We start from the raw sequence: 18886 nt of genomic DNA, 5'->3' as shown, positions 1-18886 counted from the left end.
GGGTGGGGACAGGAGAGGATGGGGGGTGGGTGGTTAGTGGCAGAATTTTATGGCTGTTTCTAGAGGACCAAAGGATAAGAAAAGGATTGTAACCAGAATTTATGGCAGGTGGAAATAGCTAAATGCTTCTAAATTGACTTAGCCCAGAGAAATACCAGTGAGTAGCTTAAGATCAACGTTTGATCCCAAGGACGAATAACGGATACCTTCCTTTTTTCTTCCCAGTCTGTCCCAATGAGTGTGTGTATATACACACAATGGATGTGTAAACGTGTGTGTGTGTGTGTGTGTGTGTGTGTGTGTGTGTGTGTGTGTGTGTGTGTGTGTGTGGCTGTGTGTTTGGGGATGGAAAATAGGTGAGGAAGGGAGGGGAAAGGCAGGTGAGACACACAAATACAATACTTGGGGCTCCCCCTGCTGGGTCTCTATGCTTACTGGCAGATTCTCAGAGCTGGGCTGATGTAGTCTAAAACTCCAGTAGTGAATGCTACTTGAACCTCATTCAGTGCAGCAGAAGGAAATTATTTTGATTTAAAATATGAAGTTCATTTCAGTTCCATTCATAACAAGTGTTAAGAGGAAGATTTCTGTGTCTGCTGAATATAAAAGAATTACTGATGGGTATAAGAACAACTCTTCCCCTCTACCCCCCACTTCCACCCCATTCTCAAAGGGTAGGGGAGGCAATCAGAAGAGATCAGAGCTACATTTTGCAAACCATCTTGAAAACAACCTCTTTTCTGAAAGGACAGCTTTTTAGAAGGTGCCAGAGAGCATGTCAGAGCATTTGTCTACAATGTTTGTTGAATTGAATTGAATCTGTCTATGCGATGCCTCTCAGGAGATGGAGGCTTCTTTGCACTGCTGCTTCTTTATCTGCATGGGCTCCCTAGCTTAGATTCAGGAAGAATCAGCCTTCCTAATTATCCCTGGGACCATGGACTTTGAACAAGAGTCCAGGGCCGGCACGATTGAGGGTGACACTGATTGGCAGCTTTAACTCACAGGTGCCCCAGGCTTTCCTATTCCTCAGCTGCCCTTTCCACTACATATTATTTATTTAATAGTCTCATTATAATTCTGAAGAAGAGGGAACTGTCAAGGAGGAGGAGGAGAAAGAAGGACTGGGTGCAAATGAAAGCTGGTTATTGAGTAGGACCTAGCTTGGACATAGTTTTATTTTTGAAATATTTAGATGGATGGCTGTCAATTAAAACTATCTAGGCTTTCTGAACCTTGTAAGTAGCTAGTCTAGGCTACTCCCAAATCTCTCTTAACTAAGAAAAGCAGCCAATGGAATGCTGACAGAGTCCCTTTTTGCTTTATATCTGAGGAAGGCCATTAGGAGAATTAACTGGTAAATTCTGGCAAAGAGAGAGTGGTGTTGATAGACATGAAGAAATTAGCATAGAAAACCAGGAGAGGGAGTTAAGAGGGGGGAAAAGAATCTTTGCTTGTCCATATTAAAAGGAATAAGGGGAAAGAGTTGAAATAATAAATTATATAGTAATGATAATCACATTTTAGATGTTTTGAGCTTGAGCTACTTGCAAGTATCAAAGAGAGATTGATTTGCATTTCTCTTCCACTCTCTACTCTTATGTTAGCCTCTAGTAAAGGTCCTAACTAGCACTCCAAAACTATGGAGGGGGGTGAAGAGGAGGATACCGATGTGGAGTGATAGAGAGAGAAGGTAACAATACCAACAAAAGGAAACGCAAAGGGGACTTGACCAGTTTAGCAAAAGAAATGTCATCTCTTAAATAAAGAAGAATTGACTTTATAAGCATAGCATCATGCAGTCTTCACTAAATATTTACTGTGCATACATCTTTCAAGCCCCAGTTACATATATGACACTGAATGAGATAAAATGTGAGAATGCAAAAGAAGTAGGAGGGAAAGCTTCTTTCTTGGCATAATTTAGAATTTAATGGAAGAGAAAACACACGTACTAAAGATGTAATATGATTTATAAATGTTCCTGGAGAGTAATAATGGTTCAGAAAAAAAAATTGAGACTTCATTCCTAAATGATTTTTCTTTGGATTTGAAATCCATATGTATGATTTTGTTGTTATGGATTATTTTTCTAGACAAGGTCTCCTTATCCTGACTAGGCTGGAAGAACTGGGTTCACCCATGGATCCAATCCTAATAGTGATCAGCAGTGAGAATTTAACCTATTTGACTTTTTGAACTGAGTCAGATTGCTTCTTTACTAGACAATCTGGTGGTCCCCTGTTCTTAAGACTTCGCCATATTGGTATTAGGCTTAGTATGAAAGTCTGATTGACTTTAGCTCCACAGTAGGTCATTACACCTAAACTAATATGGTCCACCAATCTCAACCTCCCCAGCAGCAGGGAGTAGAGTTATATACCGCCATACTCAGTCTTTCTGACTTTGTGAGGGTCAGGTAATAGAAAACCATTTTTAACATTTTTCTGAATGCACATTGACAGAATTGGAGATGAGCTTTTTCTGATTTCTCCATGTTAGTACCTTTCTTCTAATGATGACCTCCACTTTATCCTATATATAGCTAGTCTATATATAGTTGTTTTCGATTTGTCTCTCCTCATTAGACAGTGAGCTCTTTGAGAACAGGGACTGTTGATTGTTTTTGTTTTTGTTTTTTTTTCCTTTCTTTATATCCCTAGCATTGAGCATTGTTTCTGCCACATGGAAGGCACTTAATAAATGCTTTTTGACTGAAATGACAGAACATATTATATCCTCATGCACACACTGAAGAGTTGGCATAGGAAATTTGTAATCGGATAACTACAAATAATGCATCTATGTTAAGCATGAGTGTTTACAAATCAGTAGAGCTGTGTTGACCTATAGGTGCTATTTAAAGTGTGCAGATTAATGCTAAGGAAGCCTGGGGCCCTGAAAAGCTTCAGAGGTGAGGAGATCCAAGGAGATATTATTTCTGAATTCAGAATTGGGTCTGTTATGTGCTTGACACATGAATAGATTGGCACAGCCTGATGCTATGGCTTATTACCCTGCCATTATTTAATTTTTATTTTTTCCTTCCCCTCCAAGGAAAAACTTGGAGTCCAAGGTCTCAGAAGGCTGTGGGAAAAAGAGGCAGAGCAAAACTACTTCAATACAGAGGAGATGTAAGTGGGAAGCATACTGAAGTGATCAGAACATGGTGAGGAGAACTTTAGGAGAGATGCCATCTTCTAATGATTCCATGTTCCTTTTCTTGAGAACTTCTTTGGTTTAGCAATATAAGGATGCTATTAGGTTTTGGCTCAGCATTTCTAACTTAATTGACTGAGGCCACTAAGGGAAATGGGCAAGAATTTTTTGAGCTCTTTTAAAATTTCCACATTTGAAACCTCACCATCAGCCTGTGCTCTGTAGCCATAGTTACATTCCCCAATGTGCAGTTGCTTTATTTTTAATTTGTATGTGTTTTATACTTATTTACCTGTGTAGTTGGTATTTTCTTCCAATGGAACATATGACTTTTTAGAACAGGGAATGTTTCACTTTTTATTTTGTACTTCCAGTACTTAGCAGTCATAGTATTTGAATATTTAAAAGTGCATGCCAAATTATATCATTATAATTTACTATATTGCTCTAGACTGACAGAGTATATGGATTCTGGTCCTAGTCCCATTGATTTACTGTGGAATCTTAGACAAGTTCTGTAATCTCTCTGGGTCTCAATTTCTTTAATTAAATGGACTGGATGATCTCTAAGGTTCTTTTTAGCTTTAATATTTGATTCCAAAGCATTTACTTGTGGCATTGTGATGGACTAGGCTTTTTATGGCAGCCAGACCATCATCAGAATAAGGAATAGAGATACTATTTTAGAAATATTCTATGTGGAAGCTCCTCTTTAAAAAAAAAAAATTCCTAATTATTAAACACTTGTGCTTTTGGTTTTTGGCTCATTTGTTTTTTAACCAATAGCATGTTTTTCTCCAAATAGTTTTGTTTTAAAATGTATTTATCTTTATATGAATTTCATCCTTTATTCCCTGAGAATATTTCTGTATTCCTTTTTCTCTTGCTGGTAGCTAGGTGACATAGTTTTTAGAGTGCTAGACCTGGAATCAGGAAAACTCATCTTCCTGAGATCAAGTCAGACATTTACTAGCTATATGGCTCTGGCAAGTAACTTAACCCTATTTTTCTCAGTTTCCTCATCTTAAAATGAACCAGGGGAAAAAATGGCAAACCAATCTAGTATCTTTGCTAAGAAATTCCAAATGGGGTCAAGTAAGACATGACTGAAATAACTGGGCAACAAACAAGGACAACAACAAAAGTCCTCTTGAATAAATTCTAAATATATAATGGGCTTTTTTTGCATGTAGCCAGCAACGTTGGTAGGACTATTAGTAAAGATGATGTGTTTTACTCATGTCATGTTCTGGATAATCTAGGCTTTTTATCCTGGGAAAAAGTAAGCTAGGGATAGGAATAGCGAAAATTGGTTAATGATTTGTGTGTGTGTGTGTGTGTGTGTGTATACATATAAGAGCATTCCATAACTCTTACCCCAATTACTCTAACCAGCAAGTTGTTCCATGCCATTATACCTTTATTAGATGAGAATGCCTCTTTCATTTAGTTAACCTTTTCAATCAACGGTATAAAATAGGTGTGAATAATTTCTAGACACATCTTCTTAATCAATCAATCAAAGGATAATAAACTAGGTGAAAATTTAATCAATTTGGAAAGGAGGTAAAGTTACTGGATGAAATTATAGGATGAAATATATTGGGGACTGTTTAAAAGAATTAGGTACCTATCTGAACCTATATTTAAAAAGGAGATTCCATTGGGAACATTCAAGGAGTAGCTTTTAGGGATAAGCTTTAGGAGTGTTTGAGGTGTCAGATTTTTTTTATCAGTGACCAGAGGGATAGCAAGGGAATGGGATCCAGGAAGATAGTTAGCAGAGAGGGAAGAATGCTGGGTTTGGAATTAGAGGGAACTGAGTTTGAATCCTGTCTCAGTCATAAAATAGTTGACTCAGGGCAAGTCAATTAATCTCTATCAGCCTTATTGTTTTCATCTATAAAATGGGGATAATAATAGTTCTTAACCTCTAGGATAGTTGTTAAAAACCAACGAGGATAATATACATAAAGAATGTTGTAAACATCAAAATGTTATTATAAATATTAGTTATTATTGTTATTGTTAGCAGTTTATCTGGTAGCACTGCAATTCTTTTTAAAGCAGTAATTAGAGTTCTGTCAGTGCTGGTTATTGCTAATAATTCCATAGCACTCTAGATCAGGACTTTGTAAAACTTTTTATACTTATGATCTCTTTTCAATCAAGAAAATTTTATGTGACCCTGGATATATAAACTAGGTATATAAATCAAACATTTATTGATAAAAAAAACCATAATTTCATGACCCCCATATCAAGTTGCACAACCCCAATTGGGATTACTTTGCACAGTTTAAGAAAATTTGCTCTACATGACCAGTAATTAAAATTTGTTTAGTTTTTTTTTTTATTGCTGTTGTTACTAGAAATCTTTATTTAATTGCTCTGTTTACCTAAACTCTAAATACTTTAGATATCACAAGTTGATGTAAGCCTAAAATAATGCGGAAATCTAAGAAAAACAAAAACCACATGTGATAGAAATCATTTTTGGACATGACAGGATATGATGATGAGCCACAAGGCAGCTATACTTATCTCTAAGAAGGAACATCAAGAATCTGAATCAAGTTTGGGATACTAGTCACTTTCAAGTATCAGGTACTTTTTTACACAGGTTCAAAGCACCAAAGGGGTGGAGCATTTTCCAAGACCAAGCCAAGGTTTTTTGTTAGTGTTAAGTCTAAACATTGCATGAAGTGCCAAGGAATAATTAAATGTGATACTAGTTAGTTAAATAGTATCTAGAAACATGGGAATTCACTGGTTAGGGTCAATTCTGGAGAGTCTATAAACAGCTAAGTTATGCTCTATTTGTTCAAGGACTGCTGGGAACTGCCTACTTTTCAATTCTGTCTTTCCCACACATGGCTGATGTGCCTCCACTGATGCTGACATAATACCCTTTGGGTAAAAAGTACAATTCTACTTTAACATCTATGGGGGGAGGGGGGTACGTAGGAGCATCCTTCCTTGAGCTGACTGACTTTGAGTTATTATACAGTATCCAAACAGGAATTTCCAGAGCAGAGTTGGAAAATGTTAGGGGAGGAATAGAAAAGATCTAGATACTGATATCTCTCTGAAACTCTTGGAAACTATATTCATTATTCTCCTGAAGAATAAGGGGATAGGATAGTATGAAGGAAAAAGCTATTTGGATCCTTTCTTCTGCTAAAACATATTAGGCAGCATTACTCTGCACAATGGATGAGTATACAGGTTAATCCTATTAAACTCAGACATAGAAGAGGGAGTAGGGAAGAAAGGTTTTCCTCCTATTTGACTTGGATATTGTATTTCGGGGGAAGAAAATCAGGTTTCTTAATTAATTAAGTTGGGGGAGGAAATCCCCAAAGTGGTGGGATTTAGTTAAGTGTTTTACTTAACTAAATCATTTATGCATTTACAAGTTAAGCAAGCATAAAGCACAGATCTGTAGGGACTGTGGCCTCAGGAGCCTTGATACTTGCCCCACAGACCTACTTGTTTTACTAAGAAATGAAGCAGAGCAGAATTTCCAGCATCATTCCAATTAGGTCGCCTCATGAAGGTTTGATATAGCATTTGCCTTTTTTAGCCTTGGGGTAGCTCCCTAGCTCCTCATCAAGAAACTAATCAGTTCTTTTCACATTTGGGATGCAATACCTCTAATACTATTATATATAGCAAGTGGGAATGTATAATTAACTAATTAACTACCCTCTATTCTTAAGATAAAGTAACTTTTAAAAATTTAACAGGTTGTGCTTTGATAAAAAAAAAAATCATTAATAAATGAAATTCTGCTTGCATTACACAAATAATGGCACCCCATACACATAAACAACCAGCTTGCAGGCATCCTGTACATACAAATAGCCAGGCTGGTCTTTGTGAAAAGAACATTTTATCAGATAATTTATGAATTAAATAGCTTTAAAAAAAACTGTCAGGGGGAAGAGTAATCACCATGTTTAATGTTGTTTTTATTGGAAAATGTATTCTGATGACCACATAATCAATTACTATATAAAAATATATTTGAAATTTACATCTCTTATGTCAAAACAGCTGGGACAATGGTACAGTCAACATTTTCATGTACTGATAATTATTTTTAAAGAAAAAGATCTATTTTAAACTAACAATGAAAAAAGTACAAGTAGAATTTAAACATATGAAATATAGAAGAACAATTAGCTAATTACTGAATTACTTGGCCTAGGTGCAGTTTTTAGCTATAAACACATAGATGACATCTGACACTTAAAATTTCATCATTTGGCTAATGTCCTTCAGCAAGCTGAAAAATAATGGCCCGTGCCTGTGTTGGCACTTGTGCTCTTAACTTAATAGTTTCTTTATATAAATAATGGCTGCTCTTTTCATTAGAGTTTTTACTAGAACATCAAAATGATGTTTTATGAAGGCTGACAAAATGAAAAATTATGCCTGTACCCACATTTTTGTTCCAAATGTAAAAAAAAAAAACAACTCAGCAGATAGTCAATAAGTATTTATTAAATACTCAGTGTGTGCCAAACACTGTGCTCAGGGAGATACAGAGGAAGGGAAAAACATTATCCATAATTTCAAGAGGCCCATATTATTTTAAGGGTGAAAACATGAAACAATTATGTATTTGCATAACATAATACAGTGTAAATGGGAAACATTTTTAAGGTAAAGGCATTAACACTGAGGAGAGAGGTAGGGAATGTGGAGAGACTAGGAAAAACGTTTTGTGGTGTTTAAGCTGAATCTTGAAGGAAACCAGAGAGCTAAGAGACAGAGGTAAGGATAGAGAACATTCTTAACTTTGAGAACAGCCAGTGAATGACATGGGAATTGGGAGATGGAGTGCTATATCCAAGGAATTATCATGTGCAAGGAACATAAGGTCTTGAAATCATGGAAAATGTGGAGTGGGAATAAAGTATAAGAAGAATAGGAAAATGAAAAGGGATTAAGTTGTGATTAATAGAGAATTTTGCATCTGATTCTGTAACTAATAGGATGCCACTAAAGTTTATTGAGCAAAAAGAGGGTAATCTAGTCAGAATTGAACTTTAGGAAGATCAGTTTCACAGTTGAGTAATGATGGACTGGAATGAAGAAAGACTTGAGACAGGAGATTAACCAGTAGTAAATTACACTAATCCAGATATGAGGTGATGGGAACCTTCACTAGAGAGGTGACAATGGGATTGGAGAGTAAGAAAAATATACAAGAGTTACTGTCAAGATAAAATAAATGGGACTTGATAACAGATTGGATGTGGGGCATTAGAGAGAAGTAAAGAGTTGAAGAAGACATAAAGGTTCTGGGACTGGATTCCTGGAGGTTAGTGGTGCCCTGGATAGTAATATGGAACTTTAGAAGAGGGGAGGATTTTAAGGAAAATATAGTGAGGTCAGGTTTATAAATGTTGAACTTAGAATGTGGATAAGGCATCTAGGTTAAGATGTCTAGTAAGCAGTTTGAAGGTGAAAATCTGGAGGTTAAAAGAAAAATGTAGTTTAGATAAATAGATTCCAGAACCATCATCATCATAGGGATGATAATTAAATCCACTGGGGCTGAGCTAGAGGAAGAAGACAACCCAGGACAGAAACATGGAGTCAACAACTATTATTGGACATGATCTGAAGAGGATGAACAAAAGAGGAAGATCTTTTTAAAATGGTAAGACATAAAGAAAACCAAGAGAGAAGAATGTTATGCAGTTAGACAAAAAAAGTATTTATAGAAGAGAATTTCTGATCTTGTCAAATGTTACAAAGAAGTCAAGAAGATGAGGACTGATAAGAAGCCTTTAAGTCTGGGAACTAGGCGATCATTGGTAAATAGGGAGAATTCAATTTCAGTTGAATTAAAAAATTCAAAGGCATGTAATGAATATTTTTGTTCTATGAGAAATGATCATCAGGCTGATGTCAGAAAGCTCTGGAGAGATTTACATGGAACTGATGATGCCAAGTAAAGTGAGTAGAACAAAAAGAACATTGTACACAGCAAGAACAAGATTATGTAATGATCAGTGTGATGGACTTAGCTCTTTTTAGTAATGAGGTTATTCAGGCCAATTCCAATAAACTTCTGACAGAGAGAGCTATCTACATCCAGAGAGAAGAGTATGGGGACTGAATGGGGATCACAGCATAGTATTTCCATCTTTGTTGTTGTTTGCTTGTGTTTTTTTCTCATTTTTTTTCTTTTTGATCTGATTTTTCTTGTGCAGCATGGTAATTGTGGAAATAATGTTTAGAAGAATTGCACATGTTTAACCTATATTGAATTACTTTCTGTCTAAGGAGGAGTGAGATGGAGAGGGAGGGAGAAAAATCTGGAACACAAGATTTTGCAAGGGTGAATATTGTATCTTTGCATGTATTTTGAAAAATAAAAAGCTATTATTTAAAAAAAGATTCAAAGTTAAATGCCAAAGGTTTAGAATCAAGGAAGAAAAGAGGAAGAGGAGTATTGATTGTAGATAGTTTTATCAAGGTGTTTAACCATAAGAAGGAAGAGAAATTGGGGATGATGGCATTTTTGTAGACAGCAGGAAAGAAGCCAGATGAAAACCTATTGAGAACACAAAAACAAACATTCTGTTGTGAACAGAAATCCCAACACAAGCACAGTCTTCTAGTTTGCTGATTTGCTAATAGATTTTTCATTACTCTATTTACAAGTTTTGATTTTCTGTAATTGTCTTGTGCCAGTTATTTGTTGATAGCTGTTCTCTGAAAGTGCTTCCTGCTGTTAATTTCCAGTAGCACCAAATGTTCAGCCTTTTTTGTCAGATTGCACAAATCATCCAGAACTGGCCTACTTCTTGTTTCTCATATGTAAAACTCTATTTCCCACCTCCAGTCCTTTGCATAGTTTTCCTTCCATGCTTGGAAGGCTCATTTCCATCTTTAATAATCTCTTCAAGATCCAACTTAAGCTTTATGTTCCATGCAAGTCTTTTCCCAACAGCCTTGTACCCCCAACCTCATTATTAGTACTTCTTCCCCTATATTTACTCTGTATATATGACTTAATTATTATCTTTGTACATGGACTATGTGACCTCTAAGACCCCATCCAGTTTTAAGCTTCTGAAATATGAAATATGTTGTTTCTTCTAGTAGGATGCCCACTCTATATAAGGGCAGGAGTTGTTTTATTTTTGTCTTTGTATCTTCAGCATCTAACATAGATGCTCACACTGGGTATCTAATAAATATGTGACAAATTTAATTATTTTGGAAAACAGAAGAATTAGGTCTAGAATGGAAAATATGGAAGCAAAGTAGAAACATGTCATCCTTCATGCTCCAGTCGTTTCTGAAATAACAAAGACTTCTTCACTTATTGTGAGTTGCTTTAGCTGCTTTTATGTTACAGTGAACTCTCAAATTCAGCCTATTTAGTAATCTGAACAGAAAATGGCACAATGGTTAGTGACCAATATAATTTTAGCTGGTTCAAATAAGAAGATAAAAAGATAACCTTATGTAAGGGAGGAGAAGCTGAGAGCAGTGAGAGAAGAGGAAATTCTGTGAGCAAAGAGCAGGAATCAGTTGGGTTGAGAAGGTTCCTCATACATATGTGTGTACATATCTGAACACATGTTGTAAGTTTATAAATAGATTTTTTTTTTTTTTTTTTTTTTGGTTTTTGCTGAGGCAATTGGGGTCGATTGACTTGTCTAGGTCACACAGTTATATAAATAGAAATTTTAAAAGAGAACTGTCTTGTATCTCTAAAATTTAATAGGAAGAGGTAACACTTGTGATACTTTTTTTAAAAATAAGAGTGGAGCAACAATCTTTAATGACATTATATTAAGCAGTAATTTTGTGCAATATACATTAGGGTGAAATATTAGCTATATCCAGTATGCTATTCTCTATCTGATAGGAACATTTTTCCTTGTAGAAGCTGTTTCTGTAGAAAGAGCATTTGAGAAGTTATGGAGCATCTACAAAATAAAATATATGTTTCTATGTATACCTACACTCATATTTATACATACATATATTGGTATATGTGATTATCTGTGTATACTTTTGTTTGAAAATAACTCATCACTATAGAGCAGTGGTGTAAAACTCAAATAGAAATGAGGCTACTAAACTGCCTTTTGACTTAAAAAAATACATATTAACATTACTTATGTTTTGTTGTATTTTTACTTATTTTGTTAAACATTTCACAATTAGTTTGATTTGACTATACACATCTGGTGTAGAGAATTCTTTATGTGGAAACTTCTATATAGAAATTCTAACCGGTCATCTGAAACTTGCCAATTTAAGGAATTATGTGAGACATCAAGAAATTAAGTGATCCTGTAGATAGTTATATGTAAAAAATAGGACTGGTTCTCTATGTGTCTTCCATATAAGTGCTGATATTCCTATGCACATATAAAATGTATTTTCTTTGTCCCAGTAATAAAAGGCCAAATGAGTTGTGTTGAAAGGCCTATTCCTGCTCTCTTGAGGGCATGTAATTTCTAATTTATTTAATGATGTCTTGCTGGTGAGCCTAAGTTTTTGTGGAAAGCTAGTCCACAATGGAAGTCCAGAAAGAAAAAGAAAGGTATTCCCCAGGAATAGTATATTGATTTAGAAAATCACAGATTTACATTTTTGAAATTTTATTATATATTTTTTATTTTGTTAAATATTCCCCAATTATATTTTAATCTTATTCAGACTACACCTCAGCTATACACATTGATGTCTCTCATACAAAATATTTATAAAATAATCATGAGCTAATGTACTTTGGGGAGGAAAGGGCTGCTATCTGGAGGTAGGAAGAAGGACTAGATATAGGAAGTGATGCCTAATTTTAACTTTGAAGGAAGATAGAGATTATATGAGGGAGATGAAGTAGAAATGCATTCCAGGCATGGGGAACAGATCGTGTAAAGTCACAGGGCTGAGAGATGAGTTGTCTTATGGGAGGAATTATTATTATACTGTTAAAAATTTTGAAGTATATTGTTTTCATATATTCGGTATTCATAATAAATGAACTCAGAATCATGACATTTTCCTTATGTTTATCAGGGAAAAAAGGTGTGTAGATAAGTGTATGTGTGTGTTGCTAAAAGACAAAACTCATTTCATTATTTTTTCTCAAATTCTTTGTTTAACATAATACAATATGGGTTAGATCAATTTTATTCAATAATTTGAATAAATAATAATTTATTGAATGGTTATTTATTCAAGAAGGCTCCTTTGATTGGAATTTAAAATATAAGAGGTGCTATAGTACTTAACAATCCTAGAAAAAATAGCCTGAAGCCAGGGCTGTTCATTGTTTTTGGACACATCTAATTTTTCATGACTCCATTAGGATTTTGTTGGTACAATGCATTGTCATTTCTTTCACAGTTCATTTTACAAATAAGGAAACTGAGGTAAATAGGGTTAAGTGAGTTGTTCAGGGTCATACAACTACTGTCTGAGGTTAGATGTATGTATATGTGCATATATATCCACATATTATGTATGTGTGTACGGAAATATATACATAATGAATACATGCAATATTGTTAAATTTTCCTTATATTTATCAGGGGGAAAGGTGTGTATGTATGTTTATGTGCATATATCCACATATATGTATGTATATGGGAATATATATATATGTATACACACACACACACACACACACACACATGTTGTTAAAGACCAAAGTCATTTTCTCTCAAATGTTTGGTTTACCTTTGTGTAATATTTAGAGCTAGATCAGGGTCATAGGCTCCTTCTTTTGGGGATATTTCATGCCATTTCTTACCTGTGGTTGATATTTTGTTGGTTTTAGATTTCAAGTTCTTACTTTTTATACTGTGAGTACACTGACTGACAGGCTCAGAAAAATCACTATACAGAGGAAAAATAAAAAACAAAAGCCAGGAGAACCTCTAGGGCTTAGATAAGAAGGGAATATAAGGATGCCACTAAGAAGGGTGTGATAGGAATCATGGCTAGAGAGATCATAGATTTCATGAATTTAGAGCAAGAGAGATCTTGGCTGCTCTGCTTCCTTCAGTGAGGAAACAGGCAGGAAGAGTGACTTCCTTAAGAGTCACAAAGCTAAGTATCTGAGGTTGCATTTGAATTAGGTCTTTCTGATTCAAAGTCCAGCTCTCTGTGAGCTAATTGATGAGTGAATTTCTATAAAGCTATCTGAATTGAAGTCCCCAAATCATAGTTTTGATCTGTCAAAATATAATGAATTTGGTACCCATCCCACCAAGTGTTGTGGTACAACCCTGAGATTTGAAGTATACAAAATGTAACCCAAAGTAGCAGGCGGGAAAACTATATTGAACATTAGCATATTTCTTTCTAGGCAATTTTGGGGTACTATAGCAGGAAAAGGGGGATAGGAGGAGTTGGAAATGGGAGATGGTAATCATCTTGTTCTAACTCAGAGCCTGCCCCTGTTGAGGTCTAGACCAAATGTTGAGGTCTAGATTTGGGGTACCTAAATGAAATTAGGGTTTAGTTAAGGTCTAGTGGCAGGTTTGGGGTACAGGAAGTCAAACAGAGCTCCCCTGCAACCCCCCTTGGATTCAGCACAAGGATATGGGGGTAAATGAGGTCTAGTAGCGGCGGGAGTCCCCAATAAAAGCATTTATTAGCCCAAGAGCTAGATTAATAAAAGAGGTTTATTATTGAGTTTAGAAGTAGGAGATAGGTGAAGATAGAGATAAGGAGGGCACTGGACAGAGGGTCCAGTGGACAGAGGGTCCTCACATGGCTGGCATGTTTGGAATCTCTGCCCAGAGGGGTTCCCAGTGTGGCCCTTTTAAGTCGGAGACTTAGCTTGAGGGGCTTTTGGGTGTAGCCCCAAAGTTGGCTCAGATCCGGGTAGGGCTGGGACAGGTCCAGATCTTCTATTGGAATTCAAAGGGACCAGGATTTGTGAGTCAAAGGGTAATTTACATTAACTAGGGGGGGTTGGGAATCAAAGATTGGAATCTTTCCCACATCATTCCCCCCTCAAGCAGTTGGAAAGTAAAGTAAAAAAATTAAGGAAAAAAGGAAAAATGAAAAAAGGAAAGTAAGGAAAAGACACGGGGCAAAGCCTGTTATTGAGACAGAAGTGAAGATTTTCTCCTTCCAGGATTTTCCAAGTTCAGGGGTCTTCATCCCCTCCCTCAAGCAGTCACCTCCAAAGGCATGTGGGAAAAGGGGCACCAATCTCCTCTTAACTGCTTCGAGCTGGCAAGGGTCGTAGAGATTTGGGGGTTCATGCCAGGAGGTGAGGCGTGAGGTGTGGGTTTGGGGATGGCAGCAGGGCATCTAAGGGTGTTTGTCCTGGTCAGTCATCCCCAGTCAGTTGTCCCATGTTCTCTAGGTTGAAGGGCAGTTGAGAATCCAAAGATTGAAACCCAGATCTCGGGAACAGGTTAAAACCGGGGTGTCATCCAGGGTGGAGATGAAGCAGGAAATGCATCAGGTCCTTTCTGTGGGCTGCCTGTAAGAATGCTGATGGCCCATCTAACAAGGAGAAGTAGGAGAAAATGCTGGGAGCAAAAGATTATTTGTCTATAGTAAAAAGTGTTAGGTAGCCTAGAGTTTAGCCCTTTCACTCAATTTCCAGGAAAGCTAATTTCTCCTGGGGTTGGTATTAAAGGGTGTGGACTAAGAAGTCAGGGTAGGTAAGAGGCCTATATCTCTAGTCAAGATAAGGATGCAATTTAAGCTCTTAGAAATCTTTTAACTGTGCTGCCTTTCTTTAAAAAGAGTTGGTTCCTTAATAAGCAAAGACCTTGAGCCTTCCCCCCACTTTCCCCACTCTTATGGGGGAGGGGTAGAAGGGGTCAGAGGGAGTGTAAAGTATCTCAGCACTGCCAACCCAGCTTACCAGCCCCTGAGATGTTGGGATTGTCCTAGGATAAAAGGGGAAGCAGGGCCAGACCCCAATTCCCTACCGGAGAGCAGGATGCCGGGGACCAATTCAGCCCCTGTGGTGTGATGCAGTTTCTCCAGTGTTCCTCCTGCTTGATCTCAGGACAGAGACTGGGGTCTCCTCAGACAGTTTCCGGGGCACCTACAGGTCTAAGTCTGGGAGAGATTTGTATTAAAAGGCGCTTCTGCTCCAAGTGTTTTTTTCTTTTTAGGAGGCAGAAGTTGCCCTGAGAAGAAAAAAGCTGAGAGTTTCAGGTGGGAGGTAAAGGGAAACCAACAAACAGCTGTTAGTAGCAGAGTGAAAGAAAATATCGAGTTTTGCACCCAGAAAAAGTTGAGGAAGTGGGTGGGTCCTAGGTTTCATTAGGTTGAGTTTTTCAGCTTTAAAAGAGACAAGTGTGCTGGGTGTGTTTTGGTTCGCCGGTTTTGCCTGAGGGCACAAGTGTTAATCAGTCCCAGGATAAGAAAGAAAAAAAAAAAAAAAAAAACACTTTAAAGGATGGACTTGTCCGGAGAGAGATTGGAATTCAGCTAATCTATTCAGAATTCAGGTGTTGAGATTAAGGCATTTTTCTCAAGCCCAGTGTTGTCTCTGCATTGAGACAGTTTAAAATCTCCAGGGATGGGGGAGGGAAGCCAATTCATTGCAAAACCCGAAGACTTTCCCATTCTATAATGTAACCTTCATAGATGTCTCTAGAAGGTGTCACAAAGGGCCTCCTAGAAGGCCATTTGCCAAAGAAAAACCAGGATTTCATCCCCATGGCGTCCCTCAGGCGACTAATTTCCTCAAGACTCCCGGAGCCTGACAGCAAGCTCAAATTAGCCCAAGACTTTGAGCGCCCCCCCCCATTATAGAAGGATGATGTGGTGGGCTTGCCTCAGTGAAAACCTCCTAAGAGGGCCACCATCATTGAGGGCAAGGTAGCGGAGAAGTGTGCTAGGCTCCCTTAGCCGTAGTGTCTCAAGGAATGGGGGAGGGAAAACAGGGTACAAGTCTAGAGAGCTTGAGAAAAGCACCCACAGGAAAGACAGACTTCTTTCGTAAAGGTGTTCACCGAATTCTTAAATGGCTTCAGTTTCTCCCATTAACTCATTTCTTCCTGCAGTCAAGGAATGAGGGAAGAAAAAAAAAAAAAGCCATTTTCTAAAGAATTTAATTTGCCTTGACCTGGAATTTTATTCCCCAGCCATCATTCCAAAGGTCTTTCTTGAAGCTGCAACCTGGCCAGGGTTGGAGCCCAGAAAAGAATCTTTTAATTGTTGGCAGGGACATAGAATGCCAATCCAGAAAATAGAACAGAGTGTGCTAAGAGCAAAAGGTCTTAGAACTGAGAAAATTAGGAGCAAGAGTTCCCACCTGTAGGGTTTGGTAGGAAAGTGAGAGAGAGAGAGAGACAGACCTAGCCTGGTTTACCTAGGTTATCTCTGCACAAGCAGCTGAAAAAAGGTTTTAAGTAGTGCCCTGAGGCTAAGAAAAAAAGCCGAGAGCAGTTTAAAATCCCCTGTCTTTGTAGACAGCCTCCATGCAAAAGCGAATTCTAAAGTTTCTATAGTTAAAAGGCTGTGCCAGGAGGGGGCATTGCTCTAACACAGGATGACTAAATCAGGGAAACCGAGTCCCGTTTAAAATGTATGGGACAAGCACGCTTCCTGAGGGCTGGAAGCTGCGGCTTTAAGAGCCAGGTAAAGGTCTGGGAGGGGCCCGGTTCACTTGTCCAGATTGCCAGCAAAGTTCTATTTTAAAAGTTTAAAACCTATCTGGAGATTTTTAAGATTGAGTCCCCAATCTCCCCACTGTACAGTAACCCCAAGAAGGGGACAGGATAGGAGCATTTAAATGGCAGGTTTCCAAGCCACATGGGAGAGGTCTGAAACAGGCCTCAAGTTCTATACTCCCCACTCCATGGAAGAGGGGGAGGAAAGGCCGGAGTGAGGGTGGGAGAGAAAGAGATACCATCTTACCCAGCGGGTGCGTCCCGAATGGCGAGGGCTCCTCTGGCGATTCCACATTGGCACTTGAGGGTGGGGAAGCTCATCTAAGCCCCCAAATCTTGCTGGGACAGCAAGACCTGAAGGAGAGACCACTCACCCCTGTCCAGGGAGTAGCAGCCGTGGGCAGAGACATTCTCTAAACTCACCCCAATTCAGTGACCTTTCTCCTCGTGGCTAAAGCCTGACCACTAGAGACTCCATTGCATTTAACAGTGGAGTGGGAGAAGGGCTCAAACACAGCTCCTTTTACATTTCTCCGGTTATCTCCCCAGCACAGATCAAAGAGAGCACTGGCCTGGGACCCCTGAGAAGGGTGGGGTCCCCAGAACGGCCATGTGTCTCCTTGGTCTGGGGGTGTTAAAGAGACACTTCCTTTCGGGTCTAGGAGTCCCTGCCTGAGAGCAGTGCTTTCTAGTGACCAAAAAAGATTAGAAATGATTTGAGATGCAAAGGAGCCTTTGTCTCTCAAAAGGATTTGGACAGAGGGAGTTTCCTTAAGTAAAGAATCTGCTCCAGGAAAGATTTTAGAGGCAAGGGAGTGTCTAGATTGTGGACAGGTAAAAACTTTTAGTTTTCCAAATCCTTGCAGCCTCTCTCCTATCTCTTAGAGACAGAAAGCCGACAAAAGAAGGCCTTTTGTCAATCCACAGCAATTCCTCAAGAATTGTGCCAGAGCTTAGAGCTCCCAACAACGACCAAAGCCTGACCCAAGGGCTTTGGGTGTCCACTGCAAGATTAGGAAAGAAAAAAGTCTTTTACCTTGTCCAGAGTTTTCACCTGAAATGCAAATAGGGTGAGACAGAACGCAGATATTCTCCCCACTACCTTTAGAGAGAGAGACGAAAGAAAGAACGCAGATTCTTCCCAGAAGAATATTGCCTGAACAGCTCAAAACCCAGATCGATTCTGAGTGCCCCAAAACGGTTGGGGTTCGGTGTGGTCGCCAAATTATCTAGTTTCCGGTGTTTATTTCGTCAGGGAACCAAATGTTGAGGTCTAGATTTGGGGTACCTAAATAAAATTAGGGTTTAGTTAAGGTCTAGTGGCAGGTTTGGGGTACAGGAAGTCAAACAGAGCTCCCCTGCAACCCCCCTTGGATTCAGCACAAGGATATGGGGGTAAATGAGGTCTAGTAGCGGCGGGAGTCCCCAATAAAAGCATTTATTAGCCCAAGAGCTAGATTGATAAAAGAGGTTTATTATTGAGTTTAGAAGTAGGAGATAGGTGAAGATAGAGATAAGGAGGGCACTGGACAGAGGGTCCAGTGGACAGAGGGTCCTCACATGGCTGGCATGTTTGGAATCTCTGCCCAGAGGGGTTCCCAGTGTGGCCCTTTTAAGTCGGAGACTTAGCTTGAGGGGCTTTTGGGTGTAGCCCCAAAGTTGGCTCAGATCCAGGTAGGGCTGGGACAGGTCCAGATCTTCTATTGGAATTCAAAGGGACCAGGATTTGTGAGTCAAAGGGTAATTTACATTAACTAGGGGGGGTTGGGAATCAAAGATTGGAATCTTTCCCACATCACCCTATCAAGGCAGCCTTGGCATTTTGTGGTAACATCCATAAACCTGAAACTCAGCTTCAGGTGCTGTTCTGAGAATAGATATTAAACAGGATCATCACTAGTTCGTGCCAGATTTCAGTTGGTTGAAGGTACTAAAATCAAGAACCATAAATAAAGTGACTTGCGATGCTTGGAATCTTCAGAATGGCTTTGGCCTGTGGATAAAGAACTTGGGTTAAAGTGAGGAGCATAACTTCCTCATAATTTCCCTATCCTATCCTGATCTGGGGATGGAGGGTTTGTGGGGGAAAG

General features: G+C 38.5%; 1 protein-coding gene across 8 annotated transcripts in view; it reads left to right on the top strand.

Annotated features, from left to right (window-relative positions):
- Positions 1 to 18886, top strand: part of RBFOX3 (RNA binding fox-1 homolog 3) — a 942623-nt gene that overhangs the window by 301957 nt on the left and 621780 nt on the right. Inside the window, exon 2 of one of the 8 annotated variants that reach the window (XM_031968500.1) lies at positions 3058 to 3134. The exons of the other annotated variants lie outside the window; for them this stretch is intronic. The gene's annotated coding sequence lies outside the window, so the exon portion shown is untranslated. The remainder of the gene's footprint in view (positions 1 to 3057; positions 3135 to 18886) is intronic. 8 annotated transcript variants of the gene reach the window in all.

Source organism: Sarcophilus harrisii, chromosome 4 (genome assembly GCF_902635505.1).
Source record: "Sarcophilus harrisii chromosome 4, mSarHar1.11, whole genome shotgun sequence".
Lineage (NCBI taxonomy): Eukaryota > Metazoa > Chordata > Mammalia > Dasyuromorphia > Dasyuridae > Sarcophilus > Sarcophilus harrisii.
The sequence above is the reverse complement of the archived record's forward strand: the minus strand, read 5'-3'. Positions and strand labels throughout refer to the sequence as shown.